Below are 13,724 nucleotides of genomic sequence, written 5' to 3' on the forward strand. Positions count from 1 at the left end.
TGTACCCACGTTCAATACTGTCCACAATCAGAATACATTTTCGGGTTTGACCAGTGGGAAATTCAACAAAAATGCCAGCTGTCTGGTCTGGGAGTCCCCATGTATGGGTGTGGCTGTACCCATTTTAAGGCAATTTGTACCTGTGTTGTACTGATTGTTTCCAGGGATGCTGATGGTAGCACATTTTTTTTTTAGTGTTGGAGTTACCAGATATGAAGGAATGTGTCCTTGGAGAAGATCACTGATGCTTGTGCTACGCAACAAGTCTTTGGATCAACCATTGAATTGGCTGTCGAGTATTCTCTTCTTCGTACAGATCTCGGATTGCGAAACCCAATTCTTGGATTGTTAAGCTAACCATGGCGGAGTGCAGGTTAACGAGAACCACGGTGTCTCTCTGTCTTTCTCATGTTACCTCTCTGCCACCTTTGTACCAAGTCATTGATAACCTGACTGACTCTTTTAGTCAAGAGTGTATCATATCTCTCATGGCCAGGTATCTTAGAGTTACCTATGACCCTTCCATGCAACATCACCATATCATCGTCCCGGCTCATCGTCGTGATGGCTTTGGCCTAATGAACATGGCTCACTGGTTCGTATCGGTAATTTATTTTATCACTCCCTTTCCATGTGAGATTGTGTGGCGTGAAGTTATGCTGTGCGTAACCAGGATCAACATACACCACGAGTTTCCGTGCTCGACTGTTGGGGTCATTTGCATTCTCCGCAGCCCTGTGCACATCTGCTGCCTCTGGGAGTTGATTTGACTCTGGGCCACGATTCCCTTCTGCGCTACGATTCGATTCCGTGCCAGAATTCGATTCTGGGTCACGATTCGATTCCGTGCTTTTGAGTGTGCTGTGTTTCAACACAATTCCCGATCCGTCACGGATATTCTTCTCCTCCACTTCAACACTCTGAACTCCATCCCTCCTTAGTGTGCCCGAGCACAATTTAACATCCAAAGGCTGATGTCTGCATTCATCTGCCTCTTCCACAGTACACTCACGCACTTCCGCGACACAAGGGGTGGCATTTATATTTACCAGACCATCAGGTTTTCCTTCCCCTCCCTGCGGTTGGTTATCATCTCCTGTCGGATCACACTTTAATGCAGTTATGTTTCCCTGCTCGATAGGCGTGTCAATTACGGGAGCAACACTTGCGCTCTCCACCACATTATCAGAACTGGTGCCCGACGCAGTTATTTTTTCCCAATCATTGGGACCCTCCTGGTTTACCTTGTCAACAGCAGCCTGCTTAATTTTTTTAACGGGTCCATGATTTCCCTGCAGCTCCACGGACACCACTCTCACTGAAAGCTCCCTCTCAACCAATGTGATTGATTCATCACGTGCCCGTGTCATTTTTTGTGTCTCAGCCAAGCTCACGCCTGTCTCCCTATTCCTCATGCCTCTGCTCTCTCCTGGTAAAACTGGTGGGGGAATCGATCGGAAGTGGGCCGATTGTGTTTGATCCCTCGTGTGTCGTGGCATTGGGACCCGGCATGATTCTGCTCTTGGTCTACACACACCGCGATTCTCGCAAATATGCGTCCCTGCACGCTGCGATCGCTCCCAGCCTGCGGGCCATTGCCTCGCTGGTCGTGCTGTGTTTCTGCTCACGTGATTTTTATTTCCCTCTGAAACGCTGGTTACATCATCCCTCTCCCTGGGTGTCGTAGAACTATTGTCTTTAGCTCTGTACAGCCAAGCTCTGTGCGCCTTATCCTCTATATGGTGTATGGAGGCTGTTTCTGGATTCAAAACCATTCCCACAATTTCTGTAATCTCTGGACTCAAAGACCCGAAAAACATAACTTTGAACCTTTTGTCACCTTCGTGATACTGATCCACATCACCCGCGTAGTACGCTCTTTTAAACCGTAGGAGGTAATCTCGCGGATCCTCGTCTGCGCACTGGGTCATAGATTTTGCAGCATTAAATCCCTCAGACCATGTTAAATATTCTCCAAACTTCCGGCTCACTGCCAGGCTCAGCTTTTTGAAATCGTTCCGAACCTTGTATGAAAGCGACTTTACCCATGGTATAGACTGCTCGTGCAAGCTTCGTCTCAGTAAACTGGCTTTCTCATTCGTTTTACTCAAACCCCTGATCACTGCTTCTGCTTCTACCGTTGCGATGTGAGCGTGTATGTCTCTGTTCCTATCGTGTGGATCAAAGTAGGGAATTCTGACGAGAGCCTTGTCCATCAATTTCAGAGTTTTACTACTGAATGAGTATTCGGACAGTTGATCATCGTCAGAGGCGTCTGTTCCTGAGGAGTGCTCACTCGAGCTGTCACCATCACGGTGGCGCTGCTTAACATAACTTTTGTAGTGCCTTTTGCACCTGTAACGTGAGTCAACTTTGCTCGGTGACTCCTGCTTATCCCATGGCTCATGCTTGTGTGATGTGCGTCTTTCTGGAAAGTAATCTCTGCCATAGGTTCCACGTCGGTCGTGCTTGCGTGGAATGTGTCTACCAAATGAGCTGTCTCTGTCATGTCGCTCGTCTCGCCCCAGCTCCGCCCTTTTTTGCTCGATCAGTACAGAATATCCTGCTGACTTAGTTTTAATATTTTTTCCCTCTCTACCCTCGAAGTTGTCAGTCCTATGTTTTCCTGTTTTCATCCGTATCTCTCCCTCCCCTCTCTCGAGTCGCGAGGGGGGATCTCTGTCAAAACCACTTTGATTTGTAGCCACACCTCCTGTGTGACCTGTCTCTGGTTTACGTCCGCGTGGCTCGGAGTGTGGTAAACTGTTACTCCCGTATGTGTTCTGTGTATCAACATCTGGGGGTTTCGCTGGTGCAGTTAGTGCTGACTCTTTCTCTCTCACGAGGGTGTGCAGACGCTCTACCTCCTCTATTAGGGACAGTTTCTCCTTTCTTTCCCTTTCAAATTTTACCTCATTCCATAATCTTTCTCTGTCTGTCTGTGTGAGGAGATATGAGTCTAACCTTACTATTTCTGCAATTTTTACATCACGTTCGGCTTTGTTACATGTCATCACGTCCTTAAGTAGTTTCCTCCTATGTGCCTTAACATCTTCTATATGTCTCCCCTCCCATACGTCTCTCTGCTCTGTCTGCTCTCTAGCAATCCGTCCAGTACGTTTTAACACAAATTCACGATATTGTTTTTCCATAGATTCCATCTCCTCCTAGGAGGTCCCCTCTATATCGGTGTTATGCGTTGGGGTGTCAAACTCAGAATGTTGCGGGTCATGCCGTTCTCTATTATGTAGTGTAGTTAATAGACTTAAGAGTGTATCTTAATTCTAACATCTCATGTGCGGCGTGAATTACTCTGGAATTCCACTTCAGAGCACATATAAAAACATTTGTATCACAGGATGTTGGTTCAACTCGAGCAAATAATCTTACCCCCACTGTCTTTGTTATCCACTGCTACTCTGGTATTTCCTTCAGAGTGCGTTTTTTTGTTTGTTTTACCCGTTTACAGTCACAGGGCAATGTTAGTTCACAATACCTTGATTAATACAACAGTGATTCGTTCCTTAATTTAAGCATAACCTGTCTGCGAGAGATCCCGGATACGAGCCCCCAATTTGTTGTATATGTGGGTGTGTGAAAATTGATGAAAAATAATTAAAATTAAATGAAATGCGAAATTTGCAGAATTAATCCGAAATTATGTTAATTCGTGTAATTATGCGTGTAACTATGCTAATTAGAGAAGTAATCGTATTAATTTATACGAGTGGGTGTGGCTGTGTTAATGATAGCCTTTATGATAATCAAGCCCCGCCTCGTTGACGAGGTGGGGTTATCAATCAGGATAACGCAATCAATCGTGTGCCGTTACGCTAGTGTCAATTCGGCCTCGTTGTCTAACTTCGTATTATTGATCAGCATAATACAATGATTCTCGCTTTAACACTCCCCGAGTGTTCATATTTTAGGTCCCATGTTCACATCGTTCGCTTTAGTTTAATGAGTGTGGATTGGTGTGTTTATAGTTTAGGTTCCCGAGTTCATATCTCGTCGCAGGATACAGATCTTATGCAAAAACTTCAGGAAAGAATCACACGACCACTTCTGTATTAATCAATTCATTTTCTAATTAAACCTTAACTATAATATGTATGTGACTCTCAATCTCGGAACTTCAACACGGTATCCACACGGTATCAAGACAGTATCATCAATGACTGTACGATTTCACTTTGATAACACATGGACCCCGCATGAAGCGATTGCTGTTAGTGAGAGAGAGAGTCAGAACATGCAAATGCTATGTTACACAAAAGCTTATACATTATAATATGAACGATCATTATGCTTGAAATGGTCAGCACATTATCACAGGCGACTGATTAACATGCAACGGTATTCATATAAAAAGACAATCAAACAGTTATTCTTTCCAAAGGCATAAATGTAACAACAGATCCACCGGACAGACTATAAGATTACCGAAATGGCTTAGTGTGAGGGTATGCGGCGGAACGTGTTATCTCACGGGAGATTAATTAATTAATTCGTGAATAATAATGTATGATCAGAAAATCGGTTTAGCACGATTCCTCCCCGGGAGCGTAGCTCCGTGGCGAAGGTGCCAAGGGTTAATTCGTATTGATGGATCGGTTGGTAACTTATGCGATTAGAAGTACAGTCCAAAACAAAATATTAAAGAGGGAAATTATGAATATACTTATAAATGACGGACTGTTATCACACGATCGATGCTTCCACAGCCAGATGGTTCACGGACTTGAGTGTTCGCTTCTGGTTAAGGACCTGTGTATGTTTGAGTGATATGAATTGTTTTGAATAGTCAGTGTTTGGAATTAATTATTTGCGTTGCCATATGCTGAAGTTGGCATCGCTTGTAGGAGAAGTAGCCTCGCTCCCTTTAGAGCGGTGAGGTGTGTGGGAGTGCATCATACGAATCGCCGCCCTCCTCCACGCAGCAGCCAGCCTCTGTCCACGGGGGAGAGTTGCTTGATCGCTCTCAGTTCTGCTCAGTGGACACCTCTCTCCACTGCTGGATGAGCTGCGCGATCACGCTCGTGCTGGTTCGCTGACAGCAGTTTCTCTCCGCTGTTGGATGAGCTGCATCGGCACGCTCCCTCTCTCTGGGTGGAGAACTCGAACGTGCTCGTTGCTGGTTTGCTGAAAGCAGGTTTTTCTCCACTGCTGGATGACTCAAGTCGCACGTGCTCTTGCTCTGGTTTGCAGAAGCTCTTGCTTGGTGCGTCGGTCGCTCTGCAGCTGGACTCAATGTAGAATAATCTTTCAGCAATACTCTGTCTTTCAGCTCTTGGAAATCACACTAGGTGGCGCCTCACTACCTTGCGAGTCTTGCCAACGTCAGTGGGTAGCGACGGGGCCACTTTGGCTTCTGCTCGCCGCCCCCTGCTCTGCAGCTCGCCGGCTGGCGACCTGTTGCTCTCGTTCCCGATTGGAACTGCTCCTGAGCCGGCCCACTGGTCGAACTCCCCGCGTTCCGACCTCCTCCGATTCGAACTCCCCGAGTTCCGACCCCCCTGGTAGAACTCCCCGAGTTCCGACCCCTCCGAGTCGAACTGTCTCCCGAGAGTCGACCCCCCGGTCGAACTCTGGTGAGCCGACCCCCCCCCCCCCAGTCGAACTGAGGTTTCAATGCTCAGGATCCTCTTTTTATGCCCAAAAATCCCTTCACTCGGATCCTGCCCACAAGGCGGGGTTTCCTTCGATTTTTTGCTGTGTCAGGATTTGTCCGTATGTATCTGCGTCCGTGTGTGTGTCCGTACATGTGTCAGTGTGTGTCCTTGTGTGGATCACCCACGGTATATTCCGTTGTCATACTCCTACCATAAAACCCACAAGTAAAACAATCAAATGTTATAAATTGTCTCGAAGGCGCCTCTCTGTCTGGGTGCACAACCTGGAGGGAGGGGCGATATTCCCTCCGACTTTCACCGACGCACAAAGAAATGGTTAAAAAGTTTTACGTTAACATTTCATTTCATCAGAGTTCCATAGTTATGATTCTGTATTAATCCAAGGTCTGAGTCAGCTTCTCGTTGTGGTGTTTGACTCGTGTTTCCCCAAGCGTATACACACTCCTACCCCGCGCTGCAGGGATACAAAGACGGCCGGGATTTCTCTTTCTCTCCGACCCTGGGTTTAACATCGCCCTTTGCTTACGTTGCAGTTTTGCTGTGCGCTTGCATTTCTTTTCCTCTCTACTCTTACTTTAACCCTGCTTATTATTTGCGTATGGGTGGAGGCTAGAGCATTTATGTTGACTTAGGAAAACCTGATTGTTATAGGCTTCGGGTCAAGTCGTATAGAAATTATAAAAATATGGAAATACATTTCATCCATAATAATTAAATTAATAGACGGGTGATGGTTACATTGACGTAGCTTGTGGCAGGGTTCAATTGAAGTGGGTGTGAAGATCAATAACTTTAGCCTACCCTGTCGTTAAATTCCGACTTTAAGTTATTTTAATAGTAATGCAGAACCAATTAGCTTTTTGACTTAACTAGATCTAGGCTAACGCAACCTCCCAGTGACCCTGGCTTTGTGTTTACGTCAGCCCTTTGCAATCCACTGCGCTCTGCTCTCAATCTGCTCCCTCTGACCCTGGGAAGGCTCTGAACGTCAAAATCGTGTTAGTGGGTCAAGGTAAATATGACCTCCACATGCCATGCTGAGGCCTGGTTTGGTGTTTTATTCATTATTAAAATTAAAATAAACAATAGAAATATGTATCTATATGTATTGAAAAATTACTTGTTAATATTAAGATGGAAAGGGGGGCATATACAACAACTACAACACATAAATCAACAGTTGCGAATTGTTTCATAATGAACTGTAACCTTCTTTGCATGCCGTTTAATTTTGAACTTATTTTTTACATCAATAATCAGTGGCATAAAACGAGAATATAAGAAATATTCGCAATAATATTAATTCTACCGTCAATAATCCAAACAACACAATATCCACGACATTGGAATTCGATTTTTTTAAAATAAAATATGCCAAAAAATAACCCGTACCCATGACCCAAGCCGAAACCTACAACCCCTCACTCTTATGTACTGAGAGAGGCCTCCACTTCTTTGAAACCCTCAGCAACAGACCTCATAAACATCCATGAAATCATATTCTTTGGGTCTTTCGGTAAAGTCACGTAGGTAGGTTGAAAGAAAATAATTTTTAAAAATAACAAAAAAACTACGACGTTTCGATCACAACACAAGCGATCGTCATCAGGAGGAGAAAAGAGGAAAGCTGCTGAGGCAAAACAGTCTGCGACAATTCTGTAAGCAGCCAGGGCCTTAAACGAAGGGCAGACCCCTTCCCAATGTTAAATGAAATGCAACTCATATTATTTCTGGCACAATTATTCCGGAAATCAGAAAACGATGACTGTGGACATTTAATTCATATTCTAGATGTGTGGGGACCGGTGGCGCAGCGGTGAGCGCACTCTGTGAGAATGTGGAGATTGGTGGCGTAGTGGTTTGCACATTGTGTGAGGGGGGAGTGGTGGCACCGCGGTTAGCACACCGAGTGATTGGGGAGCGGTGGGCACAGTGGTTAGCTATAAATGCTCTGACACGTGTGGCATTGCCTTTGTACTGTTCGCCTTTTGGCGATCTCTGGTCTGACACTGGTGGTGAGACTGGGCCATAAAGAAGGCTGTCTCTGGTGTAGGCCAATCAGTTTCAAAGAAAATGCAAATATGATCAGAGCATGTTTGTTTGCATGTTCACCACAAGTCACGTGTGTGGTTAATGCAGACTTGATTCATTGCAACAGGTTTCTATTTGGTGTTTGAACATCTTAACATAACTCCTGTTTTACTGCCAGAAAGGGAAAAACCTTTTATTATTTTTCATACTTTGATTCTGGAAAATGGTCCCATGATACAGCTTGTTTGGCTGGATGGGGCTAAATGGATGTGTCATAGGCTAGAAGAGAGATGGAATGATGTGGTACAGAAGGATGTGGATGGAGCTAATTGGACTTTGATGACTTGTACCAAGTGTCAAAATCAGCCTCTGTGGAGGTTTTCATATAAAGTCTTATAACTTTTTTCACAAGATCCCTAATCTCAAGCAAAAAGCCACCCAGACACGAACATGTGACACATTTCAATGTTTATTCACCCGATTGCTACTAAGCATGCATCAATTTCCAATTGCAGTCGACAGACACATTATGGTTTGATGTGGAAAATAGACTGTTGCAGAGTGCGAATACGATCTACAAAAAAAATATTTTTGATAGCAGCTTGCAGTCTTTTACATGATGAAGGATCATTTCCATTTATCATCCCAACGAGTAAACCATCTTAACCAATCAAATATGCTATGATTTTTGGAAAACCATGAAACACTATTAAAGTGTTCATTTTTGTACATATTTTCATGAAATGTTTCCAATAGATGTTTATATAGTTTTCTTACACGCGTCATGTAGTTCACTATGATAATAATGGTCTTGATATCACGCCATTTACACAGGGGCGTCTCAGATAAGGGGCGTCTCAGATAAGTGCCATGCAGCACATTTCATGAGGTTTTCTAAATAAAATTTTTGCAGGCTCCTTGTGCAAACCAGTCTTGTTTTCATGTCGTTAGTAAAGCAAAACTCACAAACTCATGGACTGTGTTGACCGGGGGAGGTGAAGATAATCACCAATAACCTTGCCATGGACATACTCTAAGACAACCTCTGTGAAGGACGTTCTCCCTGTGGAACTCATCATCCCTTCTTGATGCCCCGATCATTGTAGTGGTCCCCTAGAAGGCCAATAGACCCCCTCTGAGTACCCCTACTGCTCAACATCCATGGCAATTAATGTATGAGAGAAGCGAGTTGATGACCCAGGTCAAAATATAACAAGAATATAAATGTATCATACATAGTTTGGACAACACTCACTTTGCTATCATGTATAATCAGGTTGGGCCAAATATTTAGACAGTGCATTTATTGTCCATTGTGTCAGTTTTGAAAGAATTAAGCAACATTGAAAAATAGCAAGCTCTGTCTTCATCTCCTGCCAATGCCAACATCATGCTCATGTTTGCTTTGCCAGGCCCGTTGACATGTGTGGCAAACCCAAAAGATAAAAATGCTATTGACAACGCATGTAAAAAAAAGGCATTTCTGATTTGACCCAAAATCCATGTTCACTTGGAATTTTTTTTTGCATTATGGTGCAGTTAAAATATAGTATTCAGCTCATTAAATTAACCTTTTAACATTAACTTTAAATCAGTTTTAGAAAAAATATATTTATTGCCTTAATTAATTATTTTGATGTTTAGTTCCCATAATATTTATATCCCTGATCTATAGTATTCTGCTTGTGCAGAAATGTGTAAGAGACTCCTGCATGTTCTGGTGAATCCAGTCCATGAACTTGGCGACTGTGCGCTAGACACCTGGCTGGTAAGCCCGTGCACAGCCAACGCCCCAGCTGGTAATTCCAGAAAGGAACCAGCGGCCGTTTGAGTCCTGGCAAACAAAGGGCCCCCCAGAGTATCCCTGCAACAGACACACACGACACCAATGTTAGAAGTTTACTGACTGACAAGGAGCCATGATGGAGCGATGATTACAATGACCCAGTATAGGAAATGGCATGTTATGATACCAAAGAAGGCATATCAGAAGGCCCAATAAGTAGGTTTAAATGTTCAGCGCAAAGAGCAGTACAATTGAGAGGCAGGCTTGAAATGTTGTGGGACTGGGATCCTGAATGAGGACTTTGTTGTGGAAGGCCCATTCAGGACATGGCATTAAAACTCCGCTCTCCTCTTGCTTAAAAACAAACACCTACAAAATCACCCGAAGACAAATTGGAAAAATATTTTAATTACATGCTGTCAAATGTCACAAAGGGTGATTAATGCACTCAGCAGTGACTTATCTGTGTGCTCAAGTTTCCTTCCACATATATACAAACTCACTAATTGGCTGGCAACATCTGAACATATATAGAAATGCAGGGCAATTGTTGGCGCAGGCTCACCTCCCTTGCAATATTCCAGCTTGGTCTTTGGCTCCTCAGCAATTCTGAGATGCAATTATCATGAACGACGCTATATAAAATGAATCGCTAGATATTTTTTAAATAGCATAGCAAATGTGCTAAATTATCAGTGACAATTTGCTTGATTCGGAAAAGCCACATAGATCAGAAGGCTGGGAATGCGTTCAGGTCGTGTTGAACAGGGAGCTGTGCGAGTGACTCGAGGCGTGGCTGCCCCTGTGGCGCCCAGCTGATGCCCGCATCGCTCGTGCCACTCTCCTGGACCACCGAGTCATGGAACTACCCGCGGGACCCTGAGTCGATGCGACTCGTGTCATTGAGGGAGTGGCCGCAGGGCAAGTGAATGTCGGGTGCCCACAACTTAATCGGCATTATTTTCTATTGGCAAGCTTTAGGCAACCCTGTGATGAATTTGTATGTTTGTCTATGGGATACATTCATCATAGTAACAGGACCTTTCTTACCAAAATCTGTTCTTAATTATCATGGGAACTCCACACGTTCGTCAATAACAATGACCTTAAAATTAAATTAAAATGAAAAAATGTAGACTTTTGGGCAATGGCCCTTTTTCATAGTACAAATGGGAGACGGACCATGGCCCGAAACGTTGCATATAATGTTGTGTCTATTAAGGCCACAACATTACTGACTAATGTGTTGAGTTTTTTAGTTAGTTGTTCTTGGGCACCACTGCCAACGCAGCAGCAGCATTGCCAAATAATAATGTATCATCCGGTTAACTTGTTAGCACTCCATACTGCTCAGTCTGGGTCAGCGAAGCATTGAACCAGTTCAGATTTTGCTTTCCACTGATACTAGCCATGACTGGTTATCAAACTCATGTGGCTGGCTTCCACAGCAGGGCACGCTGAACAACACTGCCATTGCCGTGAATATTACATGTTTATATTATTCTTATAACATACGATACTTGTTTCGTACCACGTGTGTTGATTTCGATTTAAAGCTTTCGTGACTGCAGGGATTAATCTTCTTGGTTTTTTCGGTAAAGTCACGTAAAAGGGAAATAATAAAATGATCATAAAACATAATAAAATAAAATTATCACGACGTTTTGGCCACAACACAAGCAGCCGTCCTCAGGTGAAGAAACAGAGCTGTTGGAAAGACAGCATTCCAATGAACACTGCTAAGCTTGGCAGTGTATTTTAAGCTGGGTGGGAGGAGCAGAGCGCCTTGACAAAGGAGTTTACATATCAACAGAAGAATTTTGCATTGAAGTAGCTATGTTAATGTGAGAGATTAGCAGGATGTTAAAGTCAGAAATTAGCATGTAACTGGGAGATTAGCATAATGTTAATGTGACGAATTAGCATGCAACTGGTCACGGAAGTGGCTATTTTAAAGTCAGAGTTCACATATCAACAGAAGAATTTAGCATACATTGAGGGAAAAAAGTATTTGATCCCCTGCTGATTTTGTACGTTTGCCCACTGACAAAGAAATTATCAGTCTATAATTTTAATGGTAGGTTTTTTTGAACAGTGAGAGACAGAATAACAACAACAAAAATCCAGAAAAACGCATGTCAAAAATGTTATATATTTGACCCCCTCTCAATCAGAAAGATTTCTGGCTCCCAGGTGTCTTTTATACAGGTAACGAGCTGAGATTAGGAGCACACTCTTAAAGGGAGTGCTCCTAATCTCAACTTGTTAGCTGTATAAAAGACACCTGTCCACAGATGCAATCAATCAATCAGATTCCAAACTTCCACCATGGCCAAGACCAAAGAGCTCTCCAAGGAAGTCAGGGACAAGATTGTAGACCTACACAAGGCTGGAATGGGCTACAATACCATTGCCAAGCAGCTTGGTGAGAAGGTGACAACAGTTGGTTTGATTATTCACAAATGGAAGAAACACAAAAGAACTGTAAATCTCCCTCGGCCTGGGGCTCCATACAAGATCTCACCTCGTGGAGTTGCAATGATCATGAGAACGGTGAGGAATCAGCCCAGAACTACACGGGAGGATCTTGTCAATGATCTCAAGGCAGCTGGGACCACAGTCACCAAGAAAACAATTGGTAACACACTACACCGTGAAGGACTGAAATCCTGCAACGCCCGCAAGGTCCCCCTGCTCAAGAAAGCACATATACATGCCCGTCTGAAGTTTGCCAATGAACATCTGAATGATTCAACTCGCCGTGTTTGGAGGAGGAGGAATGCTGCCTATGACCCCAAGAACACCATCCCCACCGTCAAACATGGAGGTGGAAACATAATGCTTTGGGGGTGTTTTTCTGCTAAGGGGACAGGACAACTTCACCGCATCAAAGGGACGATGGATAAAGCCATGTACCGTCAAATCTTGGGTGAGAACCTCCTTCTCTCAGCCAGGGCATTGAAAATGGGTCATGGATGGGTATTCCAGCATGACAATGACCCAAAACACACGGCCAAGGCAACAAAGGGGTGGCTCAAGAAGAAGCCCATTAAGGTCCTGGAGTGGCCTAGCCAGTCTCCAGACCTTAATCCCATAGAAAATCTCTGGAGGGAGCTGAAGGTTCGAGTTGCCAAACGTCAGCCTCAAAACATTAATGACTTGGAGAAGATCTGCAAAGAGGAGTGGGACAAAATCCCACATCAGAGATGTGTGCAAACCTGGTGGCCAACTACAAGAAACGTCTGACCTCTGTGATAGCCAACAAAGGTTTTGCCACCAAATACTAAGTCATGTTTTGCAGAGGGGTCAAATACTTTTTTCCCTAATTAAAATGCAAATCAATTTTATAACATTTTTGACATGCGTTTTTCTGGATTTTGCTGTTGTTATTCTGTCTCTCACTGTTCAAATAAACCTACCATTAAAATTATAGACTGATAATTTCTTTGTCAGTGGGCAAACGTACAAAATCAGCAGGGGATCAAATACTTTTTTCCCTCACTGTATATATAAACAAATAGTGCATATTTAGTGTATCGTTGAGTGCATGTTTACGTGCTCTAACCCAAAAATCTCGATTATGGACTCAAAAAACCGCTGGGAGACTTCTCACTCAGACCCGTAGCAAGACGATATCGCCCAATGTTCAAATTGTTCAAATATCTCCCGAACGAGTCCAGGATCAATTTAAAGATCATACTCGGCATTCTGAAGGTCCTCCGTGGTCTGACTATGATCACGTTGCCATGTTTACGCTTCTTACAAATATTTTTGCCCTGTTGAATCGATCACCAAACCCAAGTGACGGTAATGTTACGGTAAAAAAAATCTCAGTGGGTGACCTCTGGGCAGAGCATGACCTTGCAAACAGACGACCAATCGAGTGAAATAAACATGGGAAACGCACCTCGATGAACAGGCTGACTTCCCTGTGTGTTTGGACAAACTTATTCATCACAGGCAAAACGAACATGTCCCGAATGCCCACGTACTTCAGGAACTGCATCTGGAGGTATTGGCACACCAATTGCGTCACCTAGCAAAAGAGGAAAACAGCAGGAACGACGTGAATACATCATCGCCATGCAGCAGTCTACGCCCGTCAATTTCTCACAGCGGAAGTAAGGTCCTTAGGTGTCTGGGAGCACAAGGCAGGTGCAGGTGGGTGAGTCATAATTTCCTTCCCTTACGCCAAAACATATTTGAGGCTGTGCAAGAGATAATGACACAGGTGAATTGTCACACAAGCCAATTAGAAAGCTGCAATGCTGTTA

The 13,724-nt window shown here is 43.9% G+C and overlaps 1 long non-coding RNA gene across 1 annotated transcript; it reads right to left on the bottom strand.

Moving 5' to 3' along the window:
* Nucleotides 1-8,115: 8,115 nt before the first annotated feature.
* Nucleotides 8,116-13,351, bottom strand: LOC142925610 (uncharacterized). Its single transcript, XR_012942556.1, has 2 exons — nt 10,016-13,351; nt 8,116-9,528 (listed from the first exon to the last, which is right to left on the bottom strand). It is a non-coding gene; the product is annotated as an uncharacterized LOC142925610 (long non-coding RNA).
* Nucleotides 13,352-13,724: the final 373 nt, after the last annotated feature.

Source organism: Petromyzon marinus, chromosome 22 (assembly GCF_048934315.1).
Source record: "Petromyzon marinus isolate PM22_M1 ecotype Great Lakes invasive population chromosome 22, UKy_Petmar_22M1.pri1.0, whole genome shotgun sequence".
Taxonomy (NCBI): Eukaryota; Metazoa; Chordata; class Hyperoartia; order Petromyzontiformes; family Petromyzontidae; genus Petromyzon; species Petromyzon marinus.